This window comes from Ranitomeya variabilis, chromosome 4 (assembly GCF_051348905.1).
Source record: "Ranitomeya variabilis isolate aRanVar5 chromosome 4, aRanVar5.hap1, whole genome shotgun sequence".
In the NCBI taxonomy this organism is placed as follows: domain Eukaryota; kingdom Metazoa; phylum Chordata; class Amphibia; order Anura; family Dendrobatidae; genus Ranitomeya; species Ranitomeya variabilis.
In genome coordinates, this window is record NC_135235.1 from 444,382,987 (window position 1) to 444,395,960 (window position 12,974).

Sequence of the window (12,974 nt, forward strand, 5' to 3'; positions counted from 1 at the left end):
CCCCCCCCCCCCCCCCCCCCCTCGGCTAACACATCGGTTCTTCGTATGGCAATGAGTTTCTCCTTAAATTATCCAGATGCAAGTGTTATTTGTATGGGAGATTTTAATTTAGTCATGGACAATCATCTTGATAGACTGAGATTGGACAACGCGATATCTGGGGAACCCCTGTCTCAAGCTCCGTCCCAACTGGCACTATTTATGGGAGGTAGCGGATTGGCTGGATTTATGGAGAATACGTCACCCTGAGACTAGGGGATATACTTGCCACTCATCCACTAGGCGATCTCTGTCTCGTCTAGACTATATATTTGGATCCAGTGGGTTGGCATTGTGGGTGGACAGTGTTAAGCATGGCAATAGGGGGATCTCAGACCATAGTCCAGTTATTCTTTAAACTTAAATATGGGAAATCAAATAATGGTATGTTTTGGAAATTGAATCCATTCTGGCTGAATCTAATAGATTCTAATGATAGGATGGTTGATGAGTTGAATTGTTTCACCTCAGCTCACCCAGAACCCCAGAATATTATTAGTCTATTTTGGGACACCCTAAAGGCATACTTAAGGGGTTGCTTGTCTTCTACAATTTCTTATATCAAAAGGGTGACCGCGAGAGAGGACGATGAGATAGAACAACGGTTGAAAGACTCGGAGGCCGCATATATATCTAATCAAACTAATGGTAATACGGTTGAGTGGCTATCTTCTTAAAGGTTATATACTCAGCATGCAGACACTAAGTCTAAACGCAAATTATTCTTTACTCGTCAATCCTATTTTGAACTGGGAAATCAAGCTAGTAAATTCTTGGCTTTCTTAGGCTGGTTTCACATTTGCGGTTGTGTCCGCAGAGTTTCTTCCGCAAATATCCGCATGTGTTGTGTTTTCCTATATTTTAACATTAGGGACGCATGTGTCTGTGATCGGTTGCGTTTTGGCGCGTTTGACGACGCATGCGTCGTTTCGTCGTCTGCGGTTTGGTGCGGTAAACGCAACATGTAGTAATTTTAGAGGCGTCAATTTGCTGCCTAGAAACATATGCGGTTGTTAGCGCAAGGAATGCGGCAAAAAACCGCATTAGTATCTATGGGAACGCATGCGTACACATGTCTTTGCGTACGCATGTTTGATTCGCTTGCGTACTTCGGACTGCGCATGCCCATTAAAGACACACCCTCCTGGAAATATCAAACGCATGCGCATAAAAAGCGCAAACACATGTAAAAACGCATGCAAACGCTTCGTTTTTTTTACCATCATGCGTAAGCTGATGCGGATAAAAAACGCTGCGTTAACAGACGTTTGCATGCGTTTTTGCATGCGGTTGCGGATGATAAGCTGCGGACTTAACCGCAAATGTGGAAGTAGCCTTAGTGCGTCAACTTAATACTTCTAACACAATACTGCAGATTCGTGCACCGGATGGCTCATTAGTATCTTCAACTGATGAAATACTCCATTGTTTTTATGATTACTATAAGTCGTTATATAAATCTAGTAGCAGCCTTGATATTTTGGAATGTTTAGATTATCTATCAGATGTAACATTTCCCACATTGAGCTCAGCCCAACGAGCCTTTATGGATGCTGAGTTTACCCTGGAGGAGATAGAATATGCTATAGCGGACATGGCTTCTGGGAAGGCCCCTGAACCAGATGGGTTTCCCATTGAGCTATATAGGAAATATCGAGAGAGGCTAGCACCACTCCTATTGAAGGTGTTTCGGGGGGTTTATAAGGAAGGATTTATGCCTGAAACATTTTATGAAGCAAACATTATTATGCTCAGGAAAGAGGGGAAGGACCCTTTGGAATGTGGATCTTATCGCCCCATGTCACTAGTAAATGTAGATTATAACATTTTCACTAAAATCTTGGCCACCAGACTGAACACGATCATATTAGATCTTGTACACCCAGACCAAACTGGTTTTATGCCTGGTAAAAGTACTTCTATCAATATTAGGTGGGTTCAGTCAGTGATTCAATATAGCTATCTGGTATCGGATAATAACTGGGCACTAGCATCACTCGACGCGGCCAAGGCTTTTGACTCTCTTGAGTGGCCCGTTCTGTCTGCATGTTTGCAAAAATATGGTTTTGGGGACAAATTCTTCAGAGGGATTGGTACACTATATGAAACCTAAGGCACGTATAATTGTAAATAATTCAATTTCTGAGCCGTTTTCATTACACAGGGGAACTTGTCAGGGGTGTCCTCTGTCCCCGCCTCTTTTTGCCCTGGCGATAGAGGCATTGGCAATACGCATAAGGTCTTCCACTGATGTTATGGGGATAGATATAACGGGTCGTGTAGACACCATTGGTCTTTATGCTGATGACATGGTGATATTTATGGATAAAGCGGAGGAAACATTACCACAAGTAATAGTCACTATAGATAAATTTAGTAAATTTTCCAGCCTATATATAAACTGGGACAAATCTACTGTTACCTCTTTCTCATACCCCAATGCCCCATCTTGAAACTCTTTCATTGTTGCCTATTGTCTCTAATTTAAAATATCTAGGCATCCACATGTCTCAACATAGTCAATTTGATTTACAACTTAATATCTACCCATTACTATATTTGGTCAAATCTAAATTTGCAACCTGGAATAAACTCCCGCTCTTTGTTGCTGGTCGTATTAATCTAATTAAAATTATTATTACTCCCCAAACTCAGCTACTGCTTTCAACACAGTGCTGTGCCAATACCTAAATCCTTTTTTGCGAATCTAAACTCCCAAATTACATCCTTTATATGGGGGAAGGCTAGGCCCAAACTCAAGCTATCTGCTCTACAAAGACCAAAGCAGGGGGGTGGAGCGGCTCTACCAGATTTTTATTTATATTACTTGGCTGGGCAGGCTAAGGCAATAAATAAATGGATGCCCAATAATTCTCTACCTAATTCTGAGAGCCATCTGCTCCATTCTGCACAGATTGATTGCCCATTAGGTTTTTTGGAGCTGGAGAAAGTTAGTGTTCCTCGTCTGTTGCCCTTACTCCGGCTGGCACGATCAATCTGGAGGCAAATTAAAAAAGTCATTAGATTTGTAGATATTGTAGCTGAAAATGCCCTTGTGGAACAATTAATTATTTTTCAGTACTGTTGAACCACCCGTCCACTGACTTTTGGATCTTGCATGGTGTCTTCTCGGTAGGCGATCTACATAACCAGGGGACCTTTATGTCTTTTGAACAATTACAGAATAAATACGATATCCCAAGATCTCAATTCTTTCGTTATTTACAGCTAAGATCAGCCTTTCAATCATACATGAGGAATATGGATACAGGTCGAGCTATTTCATCTCTACCTTTAATAGGAACTCTCAGTTTGCATGGTCCTCAAGTCCTTATTTCCTCTTTATATACCCATCTGCTGTCTGTGGGAGTTGGGTCTACTATACAATCCATTAAGGGGAAATGGGACGGACTTCTTCCTGACGTACTAGGAGAAGAATGAGAAGATATCCTGGAATCTCCAACTAAGGTCTCCCCATCAATCAACAATAGGATGACCCAGTTGTATATAATATATCAGTCCTATTTGACACCGACGCGACTTTTTAAAATGGGCCAATTTATGCGCTAAACGCTCTAATTTTTTCATATTTCTAGTGCAGTAATGCAGTTCAATTTTCATGTTTGCATGTTTTAGCACCGCAGTGTGCTGCCTTATTTATTTGACTATACAGGTCCTTCTCAAAAAATTAGCATATAGTGTTAAATTTCATTATTTACCATAATGTAATGATTACAATTAAACTTTCATATATTATAGATTCATTATCCACCAACTGAAATTTGTCAGGTCTTTTATTGTTTTAATACTGATGATTTTGGCATACAACTCCTGATAACCCAAAAAACCTGTCTCAATAAATTAGCATATCAAGAAAAGGTTCTCTAAATGACCTATTACCCTAATCTTCTGAATCAACTAATTAACTCTAAACACATGCAAAAGATACCTGAGGCTTTTAAAAACTCCCTGCCTGGTTCATTACTCAAAACCCCCATCATGGGTAAGACTAGCGACCTGACAGATGTCAAGAAGGCCATCATTGACACCCTCAAGCAAGAGGGTAAGACCCAGAAAGAAATTTCTCAACAAATAGGCTGTTCCCAGAGTGCTGTATCAAGGCACCTCAATGGTAAGTCTGTTGGAAGGAAACAATGTGGCAGAAAACGCTGTACAACGAGAAGAGGTGACCGGACCCTGAGGAAGATTGTGGACTGAGTCTGGTGTGGAAACATCCAGAGCCACCGTGCACAGGCGTGTGCAGGAAATGGGCTACAGGTGCCGCATTCCCCAGGTAAAGCCACTTTTGAACCATAAACATAGGCAGAAGCGCCTGACCTGGGCTACAGAGAAGCAGCACTGGACTGTTGCTAAGTGGTCCCAAGTACTTTTTTCTGATGAAAGCAAATTTTGCATGTCATTCGGAAATCAAGGTGCCAGAGTCTGGAGGAAGACTGGGGAGAAGAAAATGCCTGAAGTCCAGTGTCAAGTACCCACAGTCAGTGATGGTGTGGGGTGCCATGTCAGCTGCTGGTGTTGGTCCACTGTGTTTCATCAAGGGCGCAGGGTCAATGCAGCTAGCTATCAGGAGATTTTGGAGCACTTCATGCTTCCATCGGCTGAAATGCTTTATGGAGATGAAGATTTCATTTTTCAGCACGACCTGGCACCTGCTCACAGTGCCAAAACCACTGGTAAATGGTTTACTGACCATGGTATTACTGTGCTCAATTGGCCTGCTAATTCTCCTGACCTGAACCCCATAGAGAATCTGTGGGATATTGTGAAGAGAAAGTTGAGAGACGCAAGACCCAACACTCTGGATGAGCTTAAGGCCGCTATTGAAGCATCCTGGGCCTCCATAACATCTCAGCAGTGTCACAGGCTGATTGCCTCCATGCCACGCCGCATTGAAGCAGTCATTTCTGCCAAAGGATTCCCGACCAAGTATTGAGTGCATAACTGAACATTATTATTTGATGGTTTTTTTGTTTGTTATTCAAAAACACTTTTATTTGATTGGACGGGTGAAATATGCTAATTTATTGAGACAGGTTTTTTGGGTTATCAGGAGTTGTATGCCAAAATCATCAGTATTAAAACAATAAAAGACCTGACAAATTTCAGTTGGTGGATAATGAATCTATAATATATGAAAGTTTAATTGTAATCATTACATTATGGTAAATAATGAAATTTAACACTATATGCTAATTTTTTGAGAAGGACCTGTATATGAGTTGGTGACTCTAGGTTCAGCACCTGTTCACACTTATTGTAGGTTTGGATGTGACCGTCAGTTTTTTGAAATTTGTATTTTTTAGCTTTCTGACTGAGCACTCCGCCTTTTAGCTGCAGGTGTTTTAATCGCAACAGGTCCATTACCCCTCCACAGAGAGAGAATTTTAGTCTAAGAAGAGGTTTTACAGGTACCCATTCAGATGAAGACGTTTATTCTCCGTGAGGAAAGGAAAGTTTTAGGACCTGGTATACGAGAGATGCCCTAATGTGGCTACCAGGTACACATGAATTGGCCATTTTATGCGCTAAACGCTCTAATTTTTTCATATTTCTAGTGCAGTAATGCAGTTCAATTTTCATGTTTGCATGTTTTAGCGCCGCAGTGTGCTGCCTTATTTATTTGTCTGTTTAAAATGGGTCGTCTCCACTCGCCAGAATGTTTGCGATGTCACTCATTAGATGCAGATTTTATCCATATGATATGGAAATGCCCTATTATTCTTCATTACTGGAAAGAGGTGACGACATTATTAACATCTCTGTTGTTAATCCCTGTCCCTCTTGAGCCACTGACCTGCTTATTTGGGGTGTGGGATGTGGAGACCTGGGACCATTATACTGGGATTTTTCTACGAGAGACACACTTTATGGCACGGAAGGTATTGGCGCTACGGTGGATGGGTGGTTCTTGCCCATCTCCTAGAGCTTGGGTTGAATTGGTGAATTCAGTTATCCCATATGAATGTACATTGTATCAAAATAGAGGAAAGCCAGGCAAATTTGAGAAGATCTGGGGTAGATGGAACTCCTCTTATCATACTCTATAGATCCATACTAATTTGATATTAGTACAGGAAGCTGGGTTTATGGTTTACGGGGCATCGCATGACGGACAAGGTAATGCGCAGTTCTCTTTTAAGCGGCGCACTAGTAGTTATTGTAGTTGATGTTATATAGTAGGTGATTTATAGGAACCCTGCCTCAGTGACCAGCGATAACCTTGATGACCTCATCGCTGCTCACTGATGCTGCACTTGCAGCAGCTCATTCCCCAGTGATTCTCCGCCTGAACAGTCGCATCTTGACACCTTACAGGTTGAAAACTATTCCCTGAAATGGATTGCGGCATGGGAAAATGTAAGTGTGTTTTGTTTTTTTTATTTCAAATAAAAGACTTTATACTTGCTGTGTGTTTATTTATCATTCAACTAACTACAGGATTAGTAAGGGAGAGGCGTCTAACCGATGGGCTTGATGTCACCAGACAATACAAAGGTGACATCAACCCTACAAATATTAATTACCCTGCCTTGGCTGCGGGCTGCTATCTTTAGGCTAGTGGGGTCAATATCCATGGCCACTTGCCAGCCTGAGAATACCAGCCCCCAGTTGTCTGCTTTAGCAAGGCTGGTTGTTAAAAATGGGGGGGCCCCACACAGTTTTTATTTTTTAAATAATTAAAAAAAAAAAAAAAAACAGAGTGAGGACCCCTCTCTTCTTGATAGCCAGCCTTGCTGAGGGTTGCAGCCTGCAGCTGTCAGTTTTGACAGGCTGACTATCAAAAATACAGGGGACCCCATACCAGTTTTTTCATTTTTTAGCACAGGCAGTGGTTGATGAATACTCCCGTCAGCCGGCAGCTGCTCACTGTTAGCGGTAGCAGGTGTAGGCTGTTGGGAGTAATAGTCCTATCAGCCGCTGCCTGCTCTCGCTCTTATCAGTTGAATATAACTCAACATTCTCCCCTGATCACTGGCAGAGCAGGGGAGAATGATGTGAGCTTTCTTCAGCACCAGGGAACAGCGTTGACAGTACCGCTGTACAGCACACGAGCTGCACAGGTATATCACAAGAACTACACACACGAGCACTGATATCTCCTATACTGTTTTTTTCCGGTTCCGGAAATATCAGGACTTATGAAACAGGCCTTATACTACTTAGCTGGCCAACTTTGCTTTCTACATCACTGGATAGCAGATTTTGTTTTGCCTAAACCACCTTGTGCACTGGTTGAGTCTTCAGAGTCTTTGGGGGTCTTGTAGACAATTTTCATGCTCCTTCTTGCCGATTCACAGACTTACAGTTCAAGTGTGGAGAGCCACCAAAAGGATTTTTCAATTTGAAAACACATTAGCGGAGTCTCCCTTATGGCATAACGGTGCTTGTCCTGAAATTCTACATTCCCAAGATGCTTAATTTTGGTCAAATTTAGTGGTCAAGACACTGACATGTACAGGTGCATCTCACAAAATTAGAATATCATCAAAAAGTTAATTTATTTCAGTTCTTCAATACAAAAAGTGAAACCCATATATTAGATAGTCATTACAAACAGAGTGATGTATTTCAAGTGTTTATTTCTGTTCATGTTGATGATACTGAGATAATCACTTTTGGGTTTTCTTTGGCTGTAGCCAATGAAAACCCAAAAGTCATTATCTCAGTAAATTAGAAAACTTTATAACACCAGCTTGAAAAAATGATTTTAACATCTGAAATGTATGTTCAATAAATGCACTCAATACCTGGTTGGGGCTCCTTTTGCATCAATTACTGCATGCGTGGCATGGAGGCGATCAGCCTGTGGCACTGCTGAGGTGTTATGGAAGCCCAGGTTGCTTTGATAGCAGCCTTCAGCTCATCTGCATTGTGGGGTCTGGTGTCTCTCATCTTCCTCTTGACAATACCCCATAGTCTATGGGGCTAAGGTCAGACGAGTTTGCTGGCCAATCAAGCACAGTGATACTGTTGTTTTTAAACCAGGTATTGGTACTTTTGGCAGTGTGGACAGGTGCCAAGTCCTGCTGGAGAATGAAATTTCCATCTCCAAAAAGCTTGATGGCAGACTTTGGTCTTGATAACGCACAGTGGACCTACACCAGCAGATGACATGGCTCCCGAAACCATCATTGACTGTGGAAACTTTGCGATAGACCTTGGAAATGAAGGTCCCAGAGTCTGGAGGAAGAGTGGAGAGGCACACAAATCAAGCTGCTTGAGGTCTAGTGTGAAGTTTCCACAATCATTGATGATTTGGGGAGTCATGTCTTTCATGATTAAAGTATGTGATATTTGATTCCTGATGTGGGTGTCATGATTTTGGTTAACATATTAGACCCATTGTATGCTAAGGGTAAGGTTAACTAATTCTAATGAGAATAAGCTTTTTGTTCTCCGATGTAACCTTATGTTATATAAACTTTAACCCCTTTCTGACATTGGACGTACTATCCCGTCGAGGTGGGGTGGGCCCGTATGACCACCGACGGGATAATACATCCAGCGCGATCGGTGGCGCTCACGGGGGGAGCGCGGCCGGGTGTCAGCTGACTATCGCAGCTGACATCCGGCACTATGTGCCAGAAGCGGTCACGGACCGCCCCCAGCACATTAACCCCCGGCACACCGCGATCAAATATGATCGCGGTGTGCCGGCGGTACAGGGAAGCATCGCGCAGGGAGGGGGCTCCCTGCGTGCTTCCCTGAGACCCCCGGAGCAACGCGATGTGATCACATTGCTGCGAAGGTCTCTTACCTCCTCCTCGCTGCAGGTGCCCGGATCCAAAATGGCCACATGTGTAAAAAAAAAAAAAATCCTAAATAAAGAAAAAAATATATATATTATTCCCATAAATACATTTCTTTAACCCCTTCCCGACCTGTGACACAGCGTATGCGTCATGAAAGTCGGTGCCTTCCCGACCTGTGACGCATATGCTGTGTCACAGAATGATCACGTCCCTGCAGATCGGGTGAAGGGGTTAACTCCGATTTCACCCGATCTGCAGAGACAGGGGGAGTGGTGCTTCAGCCCAGGGGGGGTGGCTTCACCCCCCCGTGGCTACGATCGCTCTGATTGGCTGTTGAAAGTGAAACTGCCAATCAGAGCGATTTGTAATATTTCACCCAAAAAAACGGTGAAATATTACAATCCAGCCATGGCCGATGCTGCAATATCATCGGCCATGGCTGGAAAACCTAATCTGCCCCCACCCCACCCCACCGATCGCCCCCCCAGTGCTCCGGTGCGCGGTCCGCCCCCCTAATAAGTTCTGTCCGCTCCTCCGTCCTCCTGTACGCTCCCCCCGTGCTCCGGTGCCCCCTCCCTGTGCTCCGGTCCCCCCCCCCCTGTGCTCCGGTCCCCCCCCCGTGATCCGATCACCCCCCCTTCATACTTACCGGGCCTCCCGATGTCCGTCCGGCTTCTCCATGGGCGCCGCCATCTTCCAATATGGCGGGCGCCTGCGCACTGCGCCCGCAGAGTCTACCGGCTGGCAGATTCATTTCAGAAGTATTTTGATCACTGCGATATAGCCTATCGCAGTGATCAAAATGAAAAAAAAGTAAATGACCCCCATTTATCACCCCCATAGGGACAATAATAAAAATAAATAAAATATTTTTTTTTTTTTTTCTGCTAGGGTTAGGGTTAGAATTAGGGTTAGAATTAGGGGTAGGGTTAGGGGTAGGGTTAGGGCATGTGCACACAGTGCGGATTTGGCTGCGAATCCGCAGCGGATTGCCGCGGATCCGCAGCGGATCGGCCGCGGATCCGCAGCGGATCGGCCGCGGATCTGCAGCGGATCGCCGCGGATCCGCAGCGGATTGGCCGCGGATCCGCAGCGGATTGGCCGCTGAGAATTCGTAGCAGTTTTCCATCAGGTTTACAGTACCATGTACACCTATGGAAAACCAAATCTGCTGTGCCCATGGTGCGGAAAATACAGTGCGGAAACGCTGTGTATTTTCCGCAGCATGTCAATTTTGTGCGGATTCCGCAGCGTTTTACACCTGTTCCTCAATAGGAATCCGCAGGTGAAATCCGCACAAAAAAACACTGGAAATCCGCTGTAAATCCGTAGGTAAAACGCAGTGCCTTTTACCTGCGGATTTTTCAAAAATGGTGCGGAAAAATCTCACACGAATCCGCAAAGTGGGCACATAGCCTTAGGGTTAGGGTTGGAATTAGAGTTAGGGTACTGTCACACAGTGGCACTTTGATCGCTACGACGGTACGATCCATGACGTTCCAGGGATATCCATACGATATCGCTGTGTCTGACACGCAGCAGCGATCAGGGACCCTGCTGAGAATCGTACGTCGTAGCAGATCGTTTGGAACTTTCTTTCGTCGCTGGATCTCCCGCTGTCATCGCTGGATCGTTGTGTGTGACAGCGATCCAGCGATGTGTTCGCTTGTAACCAGGGTAAACATCGGGTTACTAAGCGCAGGGCCGCGCTTAGTAACTCGATGTTTACCGTGGTTACCAGCGTAAAAGTAAAAAAAAAAAAAAAACGTACATACTCACATTTCGGTGTCCTTCAGGTCCCTTGCCGTCTGCTTCCCGCTCTGACTGTCTGCCGGCCGGAAAGTGAGAGCACAGCAGTGACGTCACCGCTGCGCTCTGCTCTCACTGTACGGCGGCACTCAGTCAGAGTGGGAAGCAGACGGCAAGAGACCTGAAGGACACCAAAATGTGAGTATGTACGTTTTTTTTTTTACTTTTACGCTGGTAACCACGGTAAACATCGGGTTACTAAGCGCGGCCCTGCGCTTAGTAACCCGATGTTTACCCTGGTTACCCGGGACCTTGGCATCGTTGGTCGCTGGAGAGCGGTCTGTGTGACAGCTCCCCAGCGACCACACAATGACTTTCCAACGATCACGGCCAGGTCGTATCGCTGGTCGTGATCGTTGGTAAATCGTTATGTGAGACGGTACCCTTAGGGTTGGAATTAGGGCTAGGGTTGGAAATAGGGTTAAGATTAGGCTTGTGGTTAGGGTTAAGGATAGGGTTAGGGTTGTGTTGGGGTTACAGTTGTGGGTAGGGTTGGGATTAGGGTTAGGATTAGGGTTGGATTTAGGGTTACGGGTGTGTTGGGGTTAGGGTTGTGGTTAGGGGTGTGTTGGGGTTATGGCTACAGTTGGGATTAGGGTTAGGGGTGTGTTGGGGTTAGTGTTGAAGTTAGAATTGAGGGGTTTCCACTGTTTAGGCACATCAGGGGTCTCCAAACGCAACATGGCGCCACCAATGATTCCAGCCAATCTTGCGTTCAAAAAGTCAAATGGTGCGCCCTCCCTTCCAAGCCCCGACGTGCGCCCAAACAGTGGTTTACCCCCACATATGGGATACCAGCGTACTCAGGACAAACTGGGCAACAACTATTGGGGTCCAATTTCTCCTGTTACCCTTGCAAAAATAAAAAAATACTTGCTAAAACATAATTTTGAGGAAAGAACAATTATTTTTTATTTTCACGGCTCTACGTTATAAACTTATGTGAAACACTTGGGGGTTGAAAGTGCTCACCACACATCTAGATAAGATCCTTTTGGGGTCTAGTTTCCAAAATGGGGTCACTTGTGGGGTGTTTCTACTGTTTAGGCACATCAGGGGCTCTGCAAATGCAACGTGACGCCCGCAGACCATTCCATCAAAGTCTGCATTTCAAATGTCACTACTTCCCTTCCGAGCCCTGACGTGCGCCCAAACAGTGGTTTACCCCCACATATGGGGTACCAGCGTACTCACAACAAACTGGGCAACAAATATTGGGGTCCAATTTCTCCTGTTACCCTTGTGAAAATAAACAATTGCTTGCTAAAACATCTTTTTTGAGGAAAGAAAAATGATTTTTTATTTTCACGGCTCTGCGTTGTAAACTTCTGTGAAGCACTTGGGGGTTGAACGTGCTCACCACACATCTAGATAAGTTCCTTGGGGGGTCTAGTTTCCAAAATGGGGTCAATTGTGGGGGGTTTCTACTGTTTAGGCATATCAAGGGCTCTGCACACGTAACATGAATCCCGCAGACCATTCCATCAAAGTCTGCATTCCAAACCGTCACTACTTCCCTTCCGAGCCCCGCCATGTGCCCAAACAGTGGTTTACCCCCACATATGGGGTATCAGCGTACTCAGGAGAAACTGGACAACAACTTTTGGGGTCAAATTTTTCCTGTTACCCTTGGGAAAATTAAAAAATTCTGGGCTAAAAAAATATTTTTGAGGAAAGAAAACACATTTTTTATTTTCACGTCTCTGCGTTATAAACTTCTGTGAAGCACTTGGGGGTTCAAAGTGCTCACCACACATCTAGATAAGTTCCCTTGGGGGTCTAGTTTCCAAAGTGGGGTCAATTGTGGGGAGTTCCTACTGTTTAGGCACATCAGGGGCTCTGCAAACGCAACGTGACGCCCGCAGAGCATTCCATTAAAGTCTGCATTTCAAAACGTCACTACTTCCCTTCCGCTCCCCGATGTGTGCCAAAACAGTGGTTTACCCCCACATATGGGGTATCAGCGTACTCAGGAGAAACTGCACAACAACTTTTGGGGTCCAATTTCTCCTGTTAACCTTGGGAAAATAAAAAATTGTGGGTTAAAAAATCACTTTTGAGGAAAGAAAAATAATTTTATATTTTCATGGCTCTGCGTTATAAACTTCTGTGAAGCACTTGAGGGTTCAAAGTGCTCACCACACATCTAGATTAGTTCCTTGGGAGGTCTAGTTTCCAAAATGGGGTCACTTGTGTGGGAGCTCCAATGTTTAGGCACACAGGGGCTCTCCAAACGCGACATGGTGTCCGCTAATGATTGGAGCTAATTTTCCATTCAAAAAGCCAAATGGCGTGCCTTCCCTTCCGAGCCCTGCCGTGCGCCCAAACAGTGGTTTACCCCCACATATGGGG